Raw genomic sequence first — 19904 nt, 5'->3', positions numbered from 1 at the left:
TAAACTTCAGTCACTGAATAGCATCAACAACAATAAATAATGGGAGAAGAAGAAAGGAGGAATATTATTAAATTTTGTATATTATAAATTGACGCTTTAGGGACCAGAACTATAGCACAGCAGGTCGGGAGCTTGCCTTGCATGGGGCCAACTCAGGTTTGATCCTGGCATCCCATATGTCCTCTGTGCCTGCTACGACTAATTTCTGAGCACATAGCTAGGAGTAACCCAAGTGCTGCCAGGTGTAACAAAAATAAATATATAAATAAAATAAATTTACATTGTATTATTTATCCTTTGTCAAAATTGGTATTTTTATGGACTTAAATTTGAATGGAGGAAAAACAAATATGAAAGGGTGGAGGCCAACGTTCAAGCAGTCTCAAGTGCATTGGTGGTGTTAATAAAGGACAGAGATAAATATACAAGCCGAAGACAATAATAATGAAATCAAGAGACCCAAATTTTAACAATCTGAACTTAAAATGGGCCTATTAGACTGGTAGGCTAGGAGGCAGGGGGGTACTTTGAGATGCGCTATGAGAACAGTGGTTGACAGAGGTTGATACTGATGGTGGAATTGGCCCTGATTCATTGTATGTCTGAAACTCAACTCTGAAGGACTTCATAAGTCACAATGGTTTCAATAAAATTAAATTAAATTAAAAAATGTAATGCAATATAAGGGGATGCCTAAATCACCATTAATCCCAGAACCTAGGGAGGGATAAAACAGAAAAGAATATAAAGGTGTAAAAAAAAAGATGAGAAAGAGAAATAATGGGAGTAGGGAGTCTAGGGCTCAGTTATCTAGGGAATGTGGGAGAGTGGTATAACAAGAAATCCAAAGGATAAACTGAACAACACTGAAAGTATGAGATCTGAGCTGAAGCCACTGAAATTTAATATGCCTGCTAAGATGGCAGATGAGAGCTGGGGAGATTAGTTGGGGGTGTATGGAGTATCGGGCACTGGTATGGAAGCTGACATGTGGTAAATTGATGTTGAAATTAATGCTATGTCTAAAACTCAATTATCAATAGCTTTGTAAATTTTTGTTCTTTAGGTATTTTAAAGGAATTTTTATATTGAATGTTATACTGGTCATATGGTTCTCCCTTATCCTTAAGATAAGTAGGAAATATTTCCTTTGAAAATGGCACCTTCCATAAGAAGACTGAAGAAACATAAATATATGTAAGATAAATGTAAAAATTTAAAGAAGGGAGCATATCCACTTTTATATAATGTCAAAATATTTTAAGCTTGAAGGTGCCACCACATTCCCTCAACGAGGCAACAGTCACCCAGTTCCTATAAAAAAGGGCAAAAAAAAGTAATCACATCCAGCAGCAGCCAACTTAGCTAAATACATTGCTCATGGTAGGTATGATAAATTTGCTACTCATTGAGTCAGTAGCATGATCTATGAATCTGAGTCAAAAATTCATATTTTCAGTTATTCTTAGAGCTTATTGAGTATGACAAAAATGAATACTATGGGCATAAAACTGAAGGCAGATGGATGAAATTTTTCGTTTATTTCCAATGGAGAAAATACCTCACAAAAAGGAGGACATTCATTATAAAACAGGAAAAAAAACCTTTCTTTTTCAAATTTATATATTTCTTTTACACTGAAAGTATCCTATAGAGTGAACTTTCATATTTTGACCATCTTGGAGTTATCAAATAAATGACAGAATCAGTTAAATATTTAAATAAAGGAAATAAGGTCTTTGTTAAATATGTAGCCTCCCTCTTTAGAGCATTGTTCTCATAAATTCTTTGGTAACTTGAAATCTCTTTGGGTTAAAAAGCCTTACATTCATGGAGCATCTGTGATTATAACTCATGAACTGAAAATATTAAATCATCAAGTCTTTGGGTTATAAACTTAAATTTATGATCAAACTACAGTAAGATATAGGGCATAAAACAAGCACATTCTGGAAATAGAAGAGTAAATAAAACATGACACTGACTCCAAAGTTTGAAAGGTGAAAAAGTGTCACGTAAGGAAGAGACTCGTATTCTCCTAATGGCATAACAGAGTAATAAGTTGGAGAAAAAAGGAAGATGGAGATAAACTGAGCGTATATTTAAATTTTGCCTTAGTGAGGCAGTACAATCCTATTTTGGTACATTAATATCACACATTTGTCTTTGCAATTTTTGATATTTTGGGCAATGCCTGGCAGTGCTCGAGGACTATTCATAGCTTAGTGCTTAAGGTCCAGCCCAGAAAAACCCGAGGAATCTTTAAATATCAGAAAATGAACATGAGCTTCCAACACACAAAATATGTTCTCTAGCCCCTTGAGTGAACACTCTGGCCCTGCTTTGCATATTTTTAAGAATAAACTTCCTCATTTGAAAAACCTGGTCTTTCACATTTTGGGGATGAAGTGTGTAATGAATTATGCAGCTTTATATTACTCTTTATTTAGGGGCTCCTTGTCTAGAAGAAAGATAACTATAAAATGACTTAGCTGTTGTTTGACGTAAGATGACAATGCCCATTAGTGGAAGAATATTTTATGTCATTCAATGGCACATACATGAATGCTTGATGCTCTTGAGCAACTACAGGGTTTCTGTGTTAAGCATTTTTAAGTGGTGCTTCAACGGACACCACAAAAGGGACATTAGAGCTTGTCATTTTTTTCTTAAAACTTTATTCCTACAGAAGTCTTTGAGAAATTATTAAATATACTCACAATGTATTTGATGGTTGATTACAGATATTTAAAATTACCTAAATGGTTTTGTTTGCTTCTTCCAAAAACTATACTTTTTATGCTTTTATTTTAATGATTTTATAATATGAGTAGAATATGAAATTATATATTTAGCCATGGAAAAATAATAAAAAATATTGTGTTGAAAAAAAGTCTTTCTAATAGGAAAAAGTTTGAGGTGTGGTGAGAAAGGGTCAAAGCCTGGCTTTGGTACCTTGTTTTCAGTTTTGGCTGCAAATTGTACCTTGCCCATTAGGCAATAGACCTTATCCCCTAAACAAGGCAGTTCCTCCTTTGTCAAAACTGTATGTTCAGAGAACACTATGAACATGGGCTAAGATATAAGAAGCTGACAAATGGATGGAACACTTAAGAGGATATGAGTAAAGTAGCATCTACTACCACACCATCAACTCTTAATCACCTAGACTAAAGAGACTATGGATAAAATGAGCTAATTACAACATAACCAAAAGAATTATTTGAGCTAGTATTGCTACCTATTCTCCAAAATTCATATTTAAATCTTTATATGGAAAATGTTCTGATGAAACCAAAAATACTTATAATATAGTAAGACATATGTCCATTGCCATGCCTCTGCAGCCCATGCTGTATAAAGGGACTCCAAGTATTATTCCAAAGGTATAATTGTAAAATTATGGTATAATTTTGATGAGCTTTCCTTAACTCCTATCAGAAAAAAGCTCAATAAAGATAAACTATTATATGTGAGGTGAGCAGTTCCACTGACAAAGGATGGAGCTGTTTGATGCTGTGTGCTCTGAAGCAAGGCAGGCAGATATTATGGACTACCTTCTCTTGTTTCCTGTGTACTGGCCATTGATCTTCTCTGCCCATTGTTCCCTGGGGGCACTTCTTCAGAGGTGAGCTGTCCTACCCACAAAGGATGGAGCAGAGGAGCGCAGGTCAACACCATGCATAGAGAATAAAGATGGCATCTCTGATGACCCAAAAGTCCCAACAACCAAGTAAGCCTCTCAGATAAGGAGTTTAGAGAAGAAATATGGAAGATGTTCATAGAACTCAAAGAAAGCATAGATTGAGTTGAAAAACCACACAGAAAGAAATCAGAAAACTCCTAACTGAAATAAAAGGACTGAAAAACTCAGTAAATGAAATGAACCCTCAATGGAAAGCCTATCGAACAGAGTAAATGCAGCTGAGGATAGAAGATGAGATGCAGAACAACTCCATACAATAGAAGAGTTTGGAAAAGAACATGAAAGAAAAGTATCAATGGAAAAAACTACTCAAAGAATGTGAACAGATGAAAATAGAGTCTTTGACAAATTCAACAGAAACAATATAAGAATCATTGGAGTCCCAGAGACCCGGGAAGAAAATTCCCAGAAAGAATCAATAGTCAAGGATATCATTATAGATAAACTCCCAGAGCTAATGATGGCATGCAATCAAAACCTGCATGCTCAAAGAGAACTGAAGAAAAGTACCTCAAGACATATCCAAAGACCCTGCACTGCTCAGACATTGACCTGCTCAAAAGAGACTTCCATTAACACTGAGAAGACTTGACAACCACAACAACCTGCTTACAGGACAGGGCTCCCTGCATTGCCCTTTGATTGTGAGGTGAAACCAGAGGACGCTCCACATCCTGACTTCAATGTAGGATATACAGATTCCAGGATCTTTAATACAGAAGCATGATACCAACAACAGAGACTGTGTGAAAAATAAAAGTGTGTTGGCACTACAGACAATGTCTTGGATTGGACGATCTAGCTTGCCTGGAGCCTAGAGTTGGTCTTGTGCCAGGAACTTTCAGGGGTCAGGTCTTTTTGTATTTAGGCCAAGGTTATTTCTTTCCATGTCCCTCATATTTTGGTGGGCCTATGCAAACAACAATTGCCACTCTAACACCATTTTTTCTGTGCTCCTTTGACTCTAATCCTTAAAAAAACAACCCACTTAAAATTTGAGGTTAACTTAAGCTAATATGCATGTATATGGAAATGTAAAAAAATACTATGCCTGTAATGTTTAAGGAGTTATGTAAGTTTTATGGCTTTAGATTGCCTTGTGTGCTGTTAAGAAATATTATAATGTGTTACAATCTGGGGACTTGAGGGACAAAGTAATTATACATGGACTTCTGAGAATTATGTTATGGATTGTCCTTCCACTGTAACTTTACCTTGTCCTCTTTCTTTGCATCCTTGTTCTCATAATTAAAAATAAAAAAATTAAAAAAAAGACATATCCTAGTCAGTTAGTGAGGAATACTGCAGATAGGGATAGAATACTGAAAGCAACAAGATCAAAAATTACTTTCAAAGGATCATCCTTAAGATATATAAGTGACCCTCAATGCCAGAGGCAGTGGTCAGATATAGTGACAAAACTCAAAGAAATTAATGCTTTGCCTAGAAGAATGCACCCACAAACACTCACTTCCACTTTTGAAGGAAGTATACATACCTTCACAGATGAACAGCAGCTCAGAAAATGTACAGACTCAGAAGTAGCCTTAAAAGAAAAATGAAAGATCTATCTTAAGACAAGACAAACCAAGAGACACACCAAGACACACCAAGAGACACTGGCAAAACTAACAAAGAAAGAGAGAGAAAACTTGATAACTCGTATTAGGAATGAAAAAGGAGTGATCACTACTGATATGGCAGAGATTCAAAGGGTAATCAAAAACTACTTTGAGAAACTCTCCACCACTAAAAATGAGAACCTGGAAGAAATGGATAAATTCTTGGATTCTTATAGTCTTCCACGGTTGAATGAAGAGGATGTAGCATATCTAAACAACCCCATCACTATTGATGAAATTAAAACGGTAATCAAATGTCTGCCCAAAAACAAAAGCCCGGGCCCAGATGGATTCACTAAATGAATTCTTTCAAACTTTCCAAGAGGAACTACTACCAATCCTGGCAAGACTCTTTCATGAAATCGAAAAAATGGGAACACTTCCAAATAGCTTTTATGAAGCCAACATCACCTTCATACCTTGTACGAAGGAAATAGAAATCCTGTCTAGAGTACAGGTAGGGGTTGGGTGGGGAGGAGGGAGATTTGGGACATTGGTGACGGGAATGTTGCACTGGTGATGGGTGATGTTCTTTACATGACTGAAACCCAAACACAATCATGTATGTAATAAAGTTGTTTAAATAAAATAAAAAAAGAATTTTAATTAACTCCCAATCTGCTTCTCTTCCTCCAGCCCTGAAAAAAAAAGATACACAGACGGAAGTATAGGCAGAAAACTCCATGACATTAAAACTAAAGACATCTTCATGGAGGAAACATTATGGCCAAGCAATAATGGAAACAAAGTGGACTTGTATAAACAAGTGCTTATACAAACAAACAAGTGGAAACAAAGTTAAACAACTAGGACTGCATTAAACTAAGAAGCTTCTGCAATACAAAGAGTGAATAGGATACGAAGACTACCTACAAAACAGGAGAAACTATTCATCCAATATCTATCTGATAAAGTATTCACAATATACAAGATATTGATAGAGCTTAGCAAGAATAAAACTTCTAACTCGGGGCCAGAGATGTGGCGTTAGAGGTTAGGTGTCTGCCTTGCAAGCACTAGCCAAGGAAGGACCAAGGTTCGATCTCCCAGCGTCACATATGTTCCCCCAAGCCAGGGGCAATTTCTGAGCGCTTAGCCAGGAGTAACCCTTGAGCATCAAATGGGTGTGGCCCCCCAAAACAAAACAAAACAAAAAACATCTAACTCCATCCAAAGATATAGGAAAGAAATGATAGACATTTACTCAAAGAAGAAATACAGATAACCTAAAGCACACATAAAAATATTGCACGTCACTAAAAATAAGGGAGTTGCAATTTAAAACAACATCTGGCACACATCACAAAAACAAAAACATCCAGTGTTGGTATGAATGTGGGAAAAAAGAGATATTCATTCACTGCTAGTGGGTATGTAGATTGATCCAGGCTTTTGGAAAACAATGCGGATATTCCTCAAATAACCTAGAAATTTAACTTCTAGCCATATGATTCCTAGGTATATAATTTAGGAAAACAAAAAACTCAATACAAAAGTGCCCTATGTGTTCCTATGTTTATTGAAGACTATTTACAATAGCCAGAATCTGCAAACAACTCAAGTGCCTGAGAACTGATGAGTGGCTAAAGAAACTGTGGCACATCAGTGGAATACAATGGAATACTATGCAGCTGTTAAGAAAATGAAGTCATTAAATTTGCTTATACATAGATAGATATGGCAAGTAATATGCTGAGTAAAATAAGTCAGAGGGAGAGGAAGAGACACATAGAATAATTTCAATCATCTATGGAATATAAAAAAATAAAAAATAATATGGTAATATTATCCAGAGACAATATAGATGAGGATCAGTATCACAAATCTATGATAGGATGTTAGTCACCAAAAAAAGTTATAAAATACAGTTAGGGTAGAAAAGGGTCAACTATGACAATGATAGTTGAAAATGATCACTCTGAACAAGAACCGGATGCTGAAAGGGGATAAAGTTATATGCATGGTACCCCTTCACTAACAATAGTGCAAACCACATTGTCAAAAAGGAAAAATAATAATAGAAGTAAAATACCTGCCTGAGAAGTAAGTGGGAGTGGAGAGGTGGGAGGAAAATTGGGGACAATGGTGGTGGGAAATGTGCCCTAGTAAAGGGTGTTGAACATTCTATAACCAAACCTCAATCATGATTTTGTTTCCATTGAACTTAAATAAAATAATTATTAAAAATTAAAAAGTAACATTGGCTACAGTCTTTTAAATGGTAGGTGTTTCTATCTTGACAGTTCCTCTACACCTATTTTGCAAAGAATTTTAATCAAGAGTGGGTTTGGATCTTATCAAATGATTTTTCTGCACTGATTAATATGGTCACATAATTTTATCTTTCCTTTATTAATGTGGTGTATGATGTCGATTTGTTTATATTAAACTATTCTTGCATTCTCAGGATGAAACCCCCTTAGTCAATAAATATAATATTTATTTGCTGTTGAATTAAATTTGATAAGATTTTTGTTGATGAACATTTTGCATCAATGTTCATAAGTGAGATTTGTCTGTAATTTTCTTTCCTTGGTAGTTTCTCTGTCACCTTTGGGAATCAGCATAGTTTTAGCTTCATACGGCATTACGAAAGAGTCTCATCTTTTCTATATTGTGGAAGAGTTTAAGAATCAATCGTAGTAATTCTGTTTTATATAACTCACCTGTAAATTCATCTGTTAACAACTTATTCTTCAGAGATTCCTAATTACAGTTTAGATTTCCTTACTTGTGATTGGAATGTTTAGGCTATCTACTTCCTCCTCAATTTTGGAAAATTATGTTTTCAGGAATCTGTCCATTTCTTTTAGGTTCTCTCGCTTAACACAATAAATATTTCTCATGATGTCTTGGATTTCTGAGGATTGTCTTATAATTTCTCCCCATCAAATTCTGATACAATTTATTTGAGCACTTTTTTTTCCCTTGTGAGCCTATGGTTTGTCTACATTGTTTCGTTTATCTATATTGTTTATATATTGTGTTAAGTTAGAGAACCTAAAAGAAATGGACAGATTGTCTATATTGTCTATATTTCTATGGTTTGTCTATATTGTTTATTCTTTAAAAAAAAAAGCTCCTAGTTTTGCCAATTCTTTGTATTGATATTTTTGGTTTCTATATCATTTATTTCTCCTCCGGTTTTTATTATTTCTTTTACTCTACTTGTGTTTGGGTTCTTTGTTGTTGGTTTTCCAGATATTTAGCATGTGCCTTTACGTTGTTGATTTAATATTTTACTTAATTCTTTATGTAAGCCTGTGTTGTTATGTGTTTCCCCTAATTACAGCTTTTTTCATTATAATTAGTCTCAAGGAATCCATTTATTTCTTCCTTGACTTCCTCTTTGACCCACCTGTTATTAAGTAACATTCTCCATGTGTTAAGCTTCTCCACATATTCTTTTTACAATCAGTCTCTATCTCTGCAGTATTGTGATCTGATAGGATACCTGATACGATTCTTAGTAATTAGACTTATGTCCTAGAATGTAATCTATCTTAGACAATGTTTTATGTGCACCAGAGAAGAATGTATATTCAAATTACTGAGGGTGTAAGGTTTGCATAAATGTATTAATTCTAAATCTTCTAGTTTTTCAGTTAGGGCTATTATGTCCTTACTGATGTTCTGCCTAGTGGTGAGAGTGATTTGTTGAAACCTATTACTAGTTTCACGTTTTTATCCATGTATTTTCTAGTTTCATGAGCAAGTCTTACATAGTTTGCTACCCAAAAATTGGTGTATATGTATTTATTATTTAATACTTACTAGTCTATTATTCCCCTGATAAATAAGATGTGGCCATCCTTATATCCAATTACTTTCTTGAGGTTGAATGCAAATTGATCTCATATAAGTCTGAATGTCCCAGCTCTTTTTTGTTTTACAGTGGCTTGTGTAATTATTTTTCATCCCTTTTCTCTATATCTATGTCTGTTCTAGGATTTTAGGTATCATTTTTATAAATAGCAAACTGTTGGAATTTTTTCGTGAACCAACCTTCTACTCTGTCTTTTGATGGGAGGGTTTAGTCTACTGACATTCAAGGAATCTATTGACAGAAAAGGCTACTCTGCTATTATACTGTGTAGGGTTGTTGCTATTACAATTGCTTATTTGATTTATATAAGTGACCTTTGAGTAGTTCATTTAAAGTCAGTTTGGTTAGCACAATGTTGCAATTTTTTTATTTCTAAGCTGGGGCTCACCTTCTGGATATAGCAGATATAAATTAAAATGTCTTCACACAAACACACTAACATACATGCGGTTTGGGGTGAAAGGGTAGAGGGATATCAGGAAGAGTTAATTTCAGGCTTACAGCATTGAAAGGGGAGCGACAGTGTAGGTGGCATTGAAAATCTAGGGCATGGAGATTCTGCTCCAGTAGTCAAGTCCTGCTCCTAGGATGAGAAGGTAGAGGGACACAGAACAGACTAATTTTGTGCCTACAGACTTGAAAGGGAAGCAAGTATTCAGGCTTCATGGGATATCTGGGGCATGGAGAGTCCACTCCAGAGAGGTCATTTTTTATGGGTCAAGAGATCTATATAGCAGGAACTCATAATACTAAGAACACATGTATCTAATGATGAAAATAAAATTACTTGGAAAAAACTCTTAATATATTTGAAAAATAATATTTATAGCAATACAATCTTAGGAGCACTCCTCTGTTACTGCCGGATTAATAAAGTAGGCAAAAATTCAATAAGAAGACAGTGGTCATGAAGGGAGAATTGGAATGTGTGGCCTAATGGACACATATATGGCCATTCATCCTCCATAATTTGAGTTTATATTTTTCTCTAGATCACACAGTCTACGAAATAGACCAGATATTGGGTTACAAAACATTTCTTCATAAAATGAAGAAGTCGTAAATCAGATCAACTATCCTCTCCAATGACAGTGTTTTATTAAAAAAATTTAATCACAGAAAAAAGGCAGAAAAATTAAATTCTTGAACATTTAACAGAAATAAATAAGGATTTTTAGCTAACAGTCCATTATATCTATATCTAGTGAAAATGAAATATAGAGAAACATATCAATAGAACAATAGATGGGTAAATGCAATAGATATTGAGATCTAGTACACAGAACTAGGTTTATTTCGAAGGAGTAGACAGAAAATAGTACATGACAAGGTCCTTGGGATATTGGTGAAGGAAAGTGGACTAGTGTGGCAAGGTTGTTTGTTTGTTTGTTTGCATAAGCACAGTAATTATTGGGGATATTAAGAGAATTCTCTTGGCCTAAGAGAGACAGGACTTCTCTACTGTTAAAGCATATTGTCATGGTAACAATACAGACTCCGGACATGTTCAACATTGAACACCATGGTCTTTTTATGGTAGCTGAAAATGTTCTGCTCAGTTGTGGCTAACAAAATCAATCCTCTGTAATTAGAGATCTTGGCATTTGCACAGATCAGAGGACAAAGTCTAGGATAGAGTCTTTCTTTATGGTTTTAGAAGTTCTACTCCATCACCGTTGTTGTAGTTAGTCTTCTGTAATTAGTGATCTTGTTTTTTTTTTTTCACAGATCCTGGAATAAAGCCCAGTATAGAGTCTTTTCTTATGGTTCCAAAAGTTCTGTTCATTCACGATTGTCAAAGTCAGACCTCTGGCATTATGTATCTTGGTTTTTGTACAAATCGTAGGCCGGAACCTAGATTAGGGTCTTACTTATTGGCCCCAAGAAGAGTTCTTCTCAGTTGTGGCTGTCAGTCAGTCTTCTGTAATTAGTGATCTTGGTTTTTGTACATATCAAAGAACGGAGTGTCTTCTGATTTCATCTTACCGTTAGGTGATGTGGTAGGGCAACCTGCTCTTAGATTAAGTTGTTAATGTTTCTGCTTCCTCAGGATGTCATATCAACCTGGCACAAGTTGGTGCCAGCATAGTATTCCTGGTGTTGCTGCAAGGATATGTCATTTCTTCAACTGGGATCTTGGTTTTGACAGTCGCTGTCCGATCATATGGAGTCTAAGTTGAGTCCCCATGACAAGTGTTCAGTGTAGGAGACGACCCTATATTATAAAAAGTTATGGGTTTTTATTCCTAGTAGATAAGAGTTGTTAGTATAAATAAGGTTTCCTCTTCTTTAGTATGTCTATGCAAAAAGGAATTTGTCCTATAATGCTGGTGCTTTGGGGAGTAAGCATGATAGTCTATATTTTCTCTGTGCCCTGGTTTTGAGTTGAGATTTTACCCTATTCTAGACTCCTCCTAGAATTTTGTACCAAGTAGAACCAACACAAGCGAAATTAAAATATAATGAATAATAAAAATAATAATAAAAAATAAATAAATAGAATGATAATAAAATATTTAAAAAATGTTAAATGAATGGAAACTACTTTTGCATCTGGAAATACAAACACTAAGGCACAGAGAAAATATAGATATCACCATTTAGCTTTTTGAGATATTCTTAGGGGGATGAGATTCAAGACACCTATTCATCCCACACTGTGGTATTATTGAATTTGAGAAATGATTTGCCACAGTAAGGAATCAGGTGGTGTCCTTGAGCTGGCACTCATTCTGGAGCCGAATCTAGTAGCATGAAACAGTCCACATTTGTTACTGTGAGAAGAAGTGCCACATAGAATGAGTCAGCAGGAGTGGTGTTTGAAACTTCTTGCCAAGGAACATATTCTAGGGGTGAGAAGGTGAGAAGGTTTCCTTTTGCTTTGGAAGCTAGATGGTGTCTTATTGGAGCAGGTGATTGGTTTCAGTAACTAATGGGTTAAGAACTGAGGGTAAAGAGGGTTAAATAGTGAGGGAAAATGGAACAGAATTGAGGGGACTAGATGATAGAATGAGTTCTTATGGAGTGAGGAATAATATATAAAAACAAACAATATAATATAGGCATGGATTGTTTACATTACAGATTGGGCAGACTTAGAGGAGTCCACTGTATGCAAATTCATGCTCACATATATACAGACATTAGAGGTCTATTCATAAGTGTTTTTGGAGCTCTGACCCTCACAGTATGTGTCTGAGCACTTAAGAAATAATTGATTTAAGAAAAGGTAAATAATTAGCTAAAATATAGGTTAGGAGAGAAAGGCAAAAAAGGGAAAAGAAAGGAAAAAGAAAGAGAAGAGGGAAAAAAGAGAAAAATACATTAAAAAATTTTGGTTGGTACCTTGGAATTGGAAAGTTTACTAATTTCTAGGTACTTAATCAATGTCAGTGGTGAGCTCTGCTAAATGATGAGCAGTGGATGAGATTTCCTTTCTTACCACATTTTGATATGTTCCATCCTCACTGGTGTAAAGTGGTACCTCATTGTTGTCTTAATTTGGGTTTCTTTAATGACGAGTGATGGTAAACATGTTTTCATGTATCTATTGGTGATTTGTTTATCTTCCTCTGATTAGTGTCTATTTATTTTTTCTCCCCATTTATCTATGGTTTTATTACATTTTGTAGAGCTAACCTTTCTGAGTACATTTATATAATAGATATCAACCCTTTATCTGATGTGTTCAGTGCAACATTTTTTCCCATTCTGTTGTCTTCTAGTTTTAATCAGTGCTTCTTTTGCCATATAGAAATGTTATAGTTTGGTGTAGTTTCATTTATTTAGAGTTGATACTAATGATCTTGCCATTGGCATTCTGTTATCAACGACTTATTGAGGTATAAGTCTTGAAGTGTTCTGCCTATTTTTTTTCTCAATATGCTTTATAGTTTGGGTCTGATTTTAAGGTCTCTAATCTATTTTGAGTTGATTTTGTGTAAAGTATAAGGAATTATTTGATCTTTAATTTCTTTTTTTTAAATATGGAACGCTTCACGAATTTGCGTGTCATCCTTGCTCAGGGGCCATGCTAATCTTCTCTGTATCGTTCCAATTTTAGTATTTGTGCTGCCGAAGCGAGCACGATCTTTAATTTCTTACAAATGGTTATCCAGTTGTTCCAACACCATTTGTTGAAGAGACTATATTTATTCCATTTAAAGTTCTTGGCTCCTTTGTCAAACATAAGTTGGCTATATATTTGAGAATATGGCACTAGATGTTCTGTTCTGATGCATTGGTCTGAGTTTCTGTCTTTTTCCCAGTACCAGGCTGTCTTGATCACTATGGCTTTATAGTAAAACTTTAGATTAGGTAAAGAGATTACACCCAGTTTCCATTTTTCAATATGGATTTGGCTAAACTTGATCTTTTGCATTTCCACATAAACTTTATAATTGATTGTTCTAATTCCTTAAATTGATGTCTGAATTTGGATAGGGATTGCATTGAATCTATATAGTAGTTTAGTTAAGATGGTCATTTTAATGATGTTGATTCTTCCTACCCATGAGCATGTGATATACTTCCAATTCCGTAGATCCTCTTTAATTTATATATGAAGTATTTTGAAGTGTTCATGATATAGGTCTTTTACCTCTCTTGTTGAGTTAATTCCTGGGTACTTGAAATTTTTATAGTATTTTGAATGGGAAGGATTATTTTATCTCTTTCTCCTCTGCTTCATTTTTTTGTTTATTTTTTATTCGAACAAATTTATTACATACATGATTGTGCTTGGGTTTCAGTCATGTAAAGAACACCACCCATCACCAGTGCAACATTCCCATCGCCAATGTCCCAAATCTCCCTCCTCCCCACCCAACCCCTGCCTGTACTCTAGACAGGCTTTCTATTTCTCTCGTACATTCTCATTATTAGGATAGTTCAAAACTTAGTTATATCTCTAACTAAAATCATCCCTGTTTGTGGTGAGAATCATGAGGTGAGCTGTAACTTCCAGATCTTTTCTCTTTTGTGTCTGAAAGTTATTATTGCAAGAATGTCTTTCATTTTTCTTAAAACCCATAGATGAGTGAGACCCTTCTGTGTCTTTCTCTCTCTCTATGACTTATTTCACTCAGCACAATAGATTCCATGTAAATCCATGTATAGGAAAATTTCATGACATCATCTCTCCTGACAGCTGCATAATATTCCATTGTGTATATGTACCACAGTTTCTTTAGCCATTCGTCTGTTGAAGGGTAGCTTGGCTGTTTCCAGAGTTTTGCTATGGTAAATGGTGCTGCAATGAATATAGGTGTAAAGAAGGGATTTTTTTATTGTATTTTTGTGTTCCTAGGATATATTTTTAGGAGTGGTATAGCTGGATCATATGGGAGCTCAATTTCTAGTTTTTGGAGGAATCTCCATATTGCTTTCCATAAAGGTTGAACTAGACGGCATTCCCACCAGCAGTGGATAAGAGTTCCTTTCTCTCCACATCCCTATCAACACTCCTTGTTCTCATTCTTTTTGATGTGTGGGGTGTGAGGTGGTACCTCATAGTTGTTTTGATTTGCATCTCCCTGATGATTAGTGATGTGGAGCATTTTTTCACGTGTCTTTTGGCCATTTGTATTTCTTCTTTGTCAAAGTGTCTGTCCATTTCTTCTCTCCATTTTTTGATGGGATTAGATTGGCCATTTGTATTTCTTCTTTGTCAAAGTGTCTGTCCATTTCTTCTCTCCATTTTTTGATGGGATTAGATTTTTTCTTGTAAATTTCTGTCAGTGCATTGTATATTTTGGAGATTAGCTCCTTGTCTGATGGGTATTGGGTGAATAGTTTCTCCCACTCAGTGGGGGGCTCTTGTATTGTGGATACTATTTCTTTTGAGGTGCAGAAGCTTCTCAGTTTAATATATTCCCATCTGTTAATCTCTGCTTTCACTTGCTTGGAGAGTGCAGTTTCCTCTTTGAAGGTGCCTTTAGTCTCAATGTCCTGGAGTGTTTTGCCTACGTGTTGCTCTATATATCTTATGGTTTTGGGTCTGATATCGAGGTCTTTCATCCATTTGGATTTAACCTTCATACATGATGTTAGCTGGGGGTCTAAGTTCAATTTTTTGCAAGTGGCTAGCCAGTTGTGCCAACACCACTTGTTGAAGAGGCTTTCTTTGCTCCATTTAGGATTTCTTGCTCCTTTATCCAAAATTAGGTGACTGTATGTCTGGGGAACATTCTCTGAGTATTCAAGCCTATTCCATAGGACTGTCTGGTATGGACTGAAGTGCCAGTGAGGTTTGTAGAACAGTGAGATTATATGTACCTACAGCTCTGCAGCTGCTGAGGCACAGTGATGGCATCACTTGCATGCTCCCATCCGTGTGTTCCCTGGGCAAGATTTGTCCAGTCTGTTTTTTCCCTGGTTCCCTACTCTTACCAGCCCCGAAATGATCGCACCACTTACCACGTGGTTTTATTGATTCCAGGAGTAATTTCTGAGCACAGAACCAGGTGTGGCCCCAAAACCAAAAAAGGGGCTGGGGGATTTGAATGAGATCTACATGGACTTTTTCAATAAGAAGTAAAATTATACAAAAGGCACATGAAAATATATTCATTATCTCTTAGACAAAATCAAATCAAAATATAGATATCTCAAAGATGTGAGAATGACTATTGTACAAAAGGAAAAACAACAAGCATTAGAGATATGGTGAAAATGAAGCATTTATATATTTTTGCTATAAATGTAGATTAATATTTATACATGGAAAGTCATAGGAACACGTTCAAAATTTTAAAGTAGGAATTCCATACAATACACTTTTCCACTTAGGAAATTTTTTTAAAGACCACAAAAACAAATTCAAAGTGAAATATGTACCATTATGTTCATACCAGTATTATTTAAGAGTTAATATTTGGAAACAACCTAAGTCCTCATTTGCTGTTAAATTGATAAATGATACACTCCATATGTACAGAACAGGATACTATAGTAAAGATAAAATATGAATATTTTAATAACATGGTTGGACCTAGAGAACGTTCTATTTTTTTAATTATTAAAATAAGAATACAAAAAAGGTAAACATTCTACAATGTCATTCATATGTGCTTCTTGAAGAAAACATCAGTAGAACTCTCCATAAAATTGATCACAATGAGTGGATAATAGAGACAAAGAAAACTAAAACAAAAATAAACAAATGATACTAATAAGTTAAAAAAACCTTCTGAACAGAAAAAGAAACACAATCTATAATAAAAATACACCTTATCAAAATAATTTACACACAATACAGCTTGGAAAAATAATATTCAGGTATACAGAACTCACAAAACTAAACCAAAATGTAATAGTTCCATGCAAAAATGAGTTGAGGAGGCACTTTCCCAAAGAAGACATACAGAAGCATATAAAAAGTAGTCGATTATCACTTATTAGGGAAATGCAAATAAAAGCATCATTGAGATACTATCTCATGGTGGGGTGTGATTAAAAGGAACCCTCCATCCAATGTTGATGGGAATGCAATGTGGTTCAATGTCCCTGAGAGGCAGTGTGGAATTCTCTCCAAAAATAGGAATAGAAGTACCATATGAACTACATTATAATTTCTTAGTATCTATCCCCCAAACACAAAAAATAATTCAAAAGAATGTAAGTATACTATGTCTATTGTTGCACTTAGTACAGTAGCCAATATATGGAAACAAATACCCAACTATGGATGAATGAAATCCTATGCAGCTCGAAGAATAAAGTCATGCATATTTCTCTGGCATGGATGGAACTAGAGGATATCATGATGAAGTCAGAAAGAAAGGGAGAGAAGCAAAAAAAATTCTCACTGATATCTGCGATACACATCAAAGTAGCAGCAATGACCAAGACAACACAACAGGAAAACTGATTCACAGAACTGCATTTTGGAGGTGATGTTGAACTAAAAGAGTCACTGAAGACTACAGAGGATATCTTGGATATGTGAGACAAGGAGTATTTATATAGTGAAGTTGAGAACTGAAATTTTAGTGGTCATCTGAATATTGTAGCTAAAAGTACCCGAAATTTACATAATGTAATAACAATGTTAATTTCAATAAAAATAACACAAAAATGATGCTATCTTACTTAACCACATTACAATAATCAAATCTAGGAAATGTAACACTGAGACAAAAATATGGTTTAATATCTTATCCACATTCAAATTTCGTATTGAGTTTCAAAAATGTCCTTTATAAAAATGTTTTCAATGCATGATACATTTCAGGATTGAATTTATTGATCATATTATTCAATATGAAATAATTCTTTAAAATGTCATATGATATCAGCATTTTAACAATATTTAGGTAAATTATTCTGTGAAATGTTTGCTGATTGTCTTTAATAATAGTCCTGACATAAATTTCTCTACCCCTACTCTCTAAGACTTTGACTTATTTTGGATTTATGGATGTTGTAAAGATAGCTAATGATGTTTTCTACATATAAATTAAATGTCTTGGATGTGTAGGAAAGCAGAAGGGCAAAGTGGAGAAAGAAGTAAGTGCTCATTAAGATTCAAACATTTAACAGTTTCATTCCTAACGTTTTCAATTGCATCTTTCTGTTACTATTTTTAGAACTTCACTTGACAAGTGTTCCTAGTAGAACATCTTAATAAGCACGCATGTGCATGTGATGAGCTTTGGCGAGCAAGCTGAGATCACTGTTGTAATGTAGTAGTTTGCTTTCTACTTGCCTTAGGTCCTGTCTTAGCCTCTTAAATCCATCCTCCCACTGCAATCAGAGAAAACTATTTAAAAACACAATTCTGAATGTAGTATTTCCCTGCTAATATTTCAACAATGAGATCAAGTTCTTGTGGCTGGGTGCAAAAACGTCTTCCATAACTTTATAGATCTTAGCTACTGCTTCAGTTTCTCATATACTTTCTGAATTCCTCAAATGGGATTATGCATGAGCCCAAAGGGATGGAACAGTAGTTCTGTTTTCCAGGTTTAAAATTTACACAATAATAATAAAAAAAAAAAAACCCTGACAAACCAAAATCTTCTAAGGGTATCTGTCTACATACAATTTACCTCAAACACATTTACTAACTGAGAAATCTGGAAATCCTATCATCAAAATACTGGGCTTCATAGTCTCTTGAAGAAAATAATCATGTGTTTATATGCATGTATGTGTGCATGTGCACATAATCTTAGCAACTGTAACATGAAAAACTTTCAGAACTGTTATACCTTGAAACTTGACAAATCTAAATAAGATTTTAGATTACCATTTTTATTAATGGATTCTAACAGGGTACTTTCAAGGCTATCAATTTGAACAGGGGATGAAGTATTAGAACATGAAACTGCCTTTTATATTTTCATGTCCACTCTACACATCTTAAATTCATATTTTACATTTAAAATATATAAAACTATTATGGATCTAAGGGTTCTGCTCAGTCTCTGTTGTCCTAATTGGGCCTCTGTAATAAGAAGTCCCTTTTTTTTTTAATAAGAGTCCTGGGCTACAGTCTAGGGTAGGGTTTTTCTTATTGGTCCCAAGGAAAGTTCTGCCCAGTCGCAGTTGTCAAAGTCAGTTTTCTGTAGATGGTGCTCTTTTATTTGCAGTTCAAAGGAGAGTACGTCTTCTGATTTCCATTTAGTGTTAGGTGAGGTGATAGGACAACCTGGTCTTGGGTCAAGTTGTCATTTCCTCGTTGTCATATCATAACTGGTACAAGTTGGTGTCAGAGCGGTGTTATAATTCTCTCAATGGAGTTGGTTCTTGGTGTAGTTGCCCGGAGCTGTATCAGTTCTACATCTGGGATCTGGGGTTTGGGGTTGAACTAACACTGTCCAATCTCCTGGAGACTGGCTTGTATCCACATGACATATGTCCAGGATGGGAGACACCCTTGTGTGTCCATAATATCCCATACTTCGGCTTAGGGACTGAATGAAAACAGGAAGCATCTGTTACAGAAGACTGAACACAACAACAATGATGGAACAGAACCTCTAGAACCGTAAAGACTCTAACCTAGACCCTGCGCAAATACCAAGACCGCTAGCTACAGTGGCCTCATTCTCTCACCCACAACTGAGAGGAAAGTTTCCTGGCACCACATAAAAAGCCCTTGGGATGAGGTAATGAGTATCTATAGAGCCAGGGTTTGATTCCATGATGGTATGTTTCAAGGATGGAGAAGCCCTGAATCTCTTAGGCCACGGGAATTCCCATTCTCCCACAATGCTTACTGTGCCTATGCAAAAAAAAAAAAGTGGAGGGAATGAATGCCAAACCCTGCCACCCCAGGATCCCTTCTTTTTCTTATTTTGTTTGGATTTGTTAGTTTTTTACTTTATTTTCCTTCTCTTTTTTCTTCCACTTTTCTCTTCCCTTTTTACTCCTGTGATTATTATTTGGTGATTTTTTTTCTTTTCTTATTAACCGGGTGCATTTATTTTATTTTATTTTTATTTTTCTCTTTCTTTATTTGGTAATTGCTACCAATTTTTTTCTTCCTTTTTTTCTTATCCTTTTTATCTCAAACGACAACAGAATAAATAATTTACAACAAGCTATAAATTGAAGACCAATTACAGTAGTACTCTTGAGGGAAAAGGAAGGAGATATGGATGCATGCTGGGAATGGGGTCGGAGGGAGGACATCACTGGTGGTGGGAATGCCTCTCATTCATTGTCACTATGTACCACAAATAATTCTGTGAATAAAAATAAAATAAAAAATAGTCCTAAATAAAATATATATATATAAAACTAC

At 35.2% G+C, this 19904-nt stretch overlaps 1 non-coding gene across 1 annotated transcript; it reads right to left on the bottom strand.

Moving 5' to 3' along the window:
- Positions 1-13134: 13134 nt before the first annotated feature.
- LOC126000175 (U6 spliceosomal RNA) lies at positions 13135-13241 on the bottom strand. The gene has a single exon (XR_007492537.1). It is a non-coding gene; the product is annotated as a U6 spliceosomal RNA (small nuclear RNA).
- Between the last annotated feature and the right edge of the window lie 6663 nt (positions 13242-19904).

Source organism: Suncus etruscus, chromosome X, assembly GCF_024139225.1.
Source record: "Suncus etruscus isolate mSunEtr1 chromosome X, mSunEtr1.pri.cur, whole genome shotgun sequence".
Lineage (NCBI taxonomy): Eukaryota > Metazoa > Chordata > Mammalia > Eulipotyphla > Soricidae > Suncus > Suncus etruscus.
The sequence above is the reverse complement of the archived record's forward strand: the minus strand, read 5'-3'. Positions and strand labels throughout refer to the sequence as shown.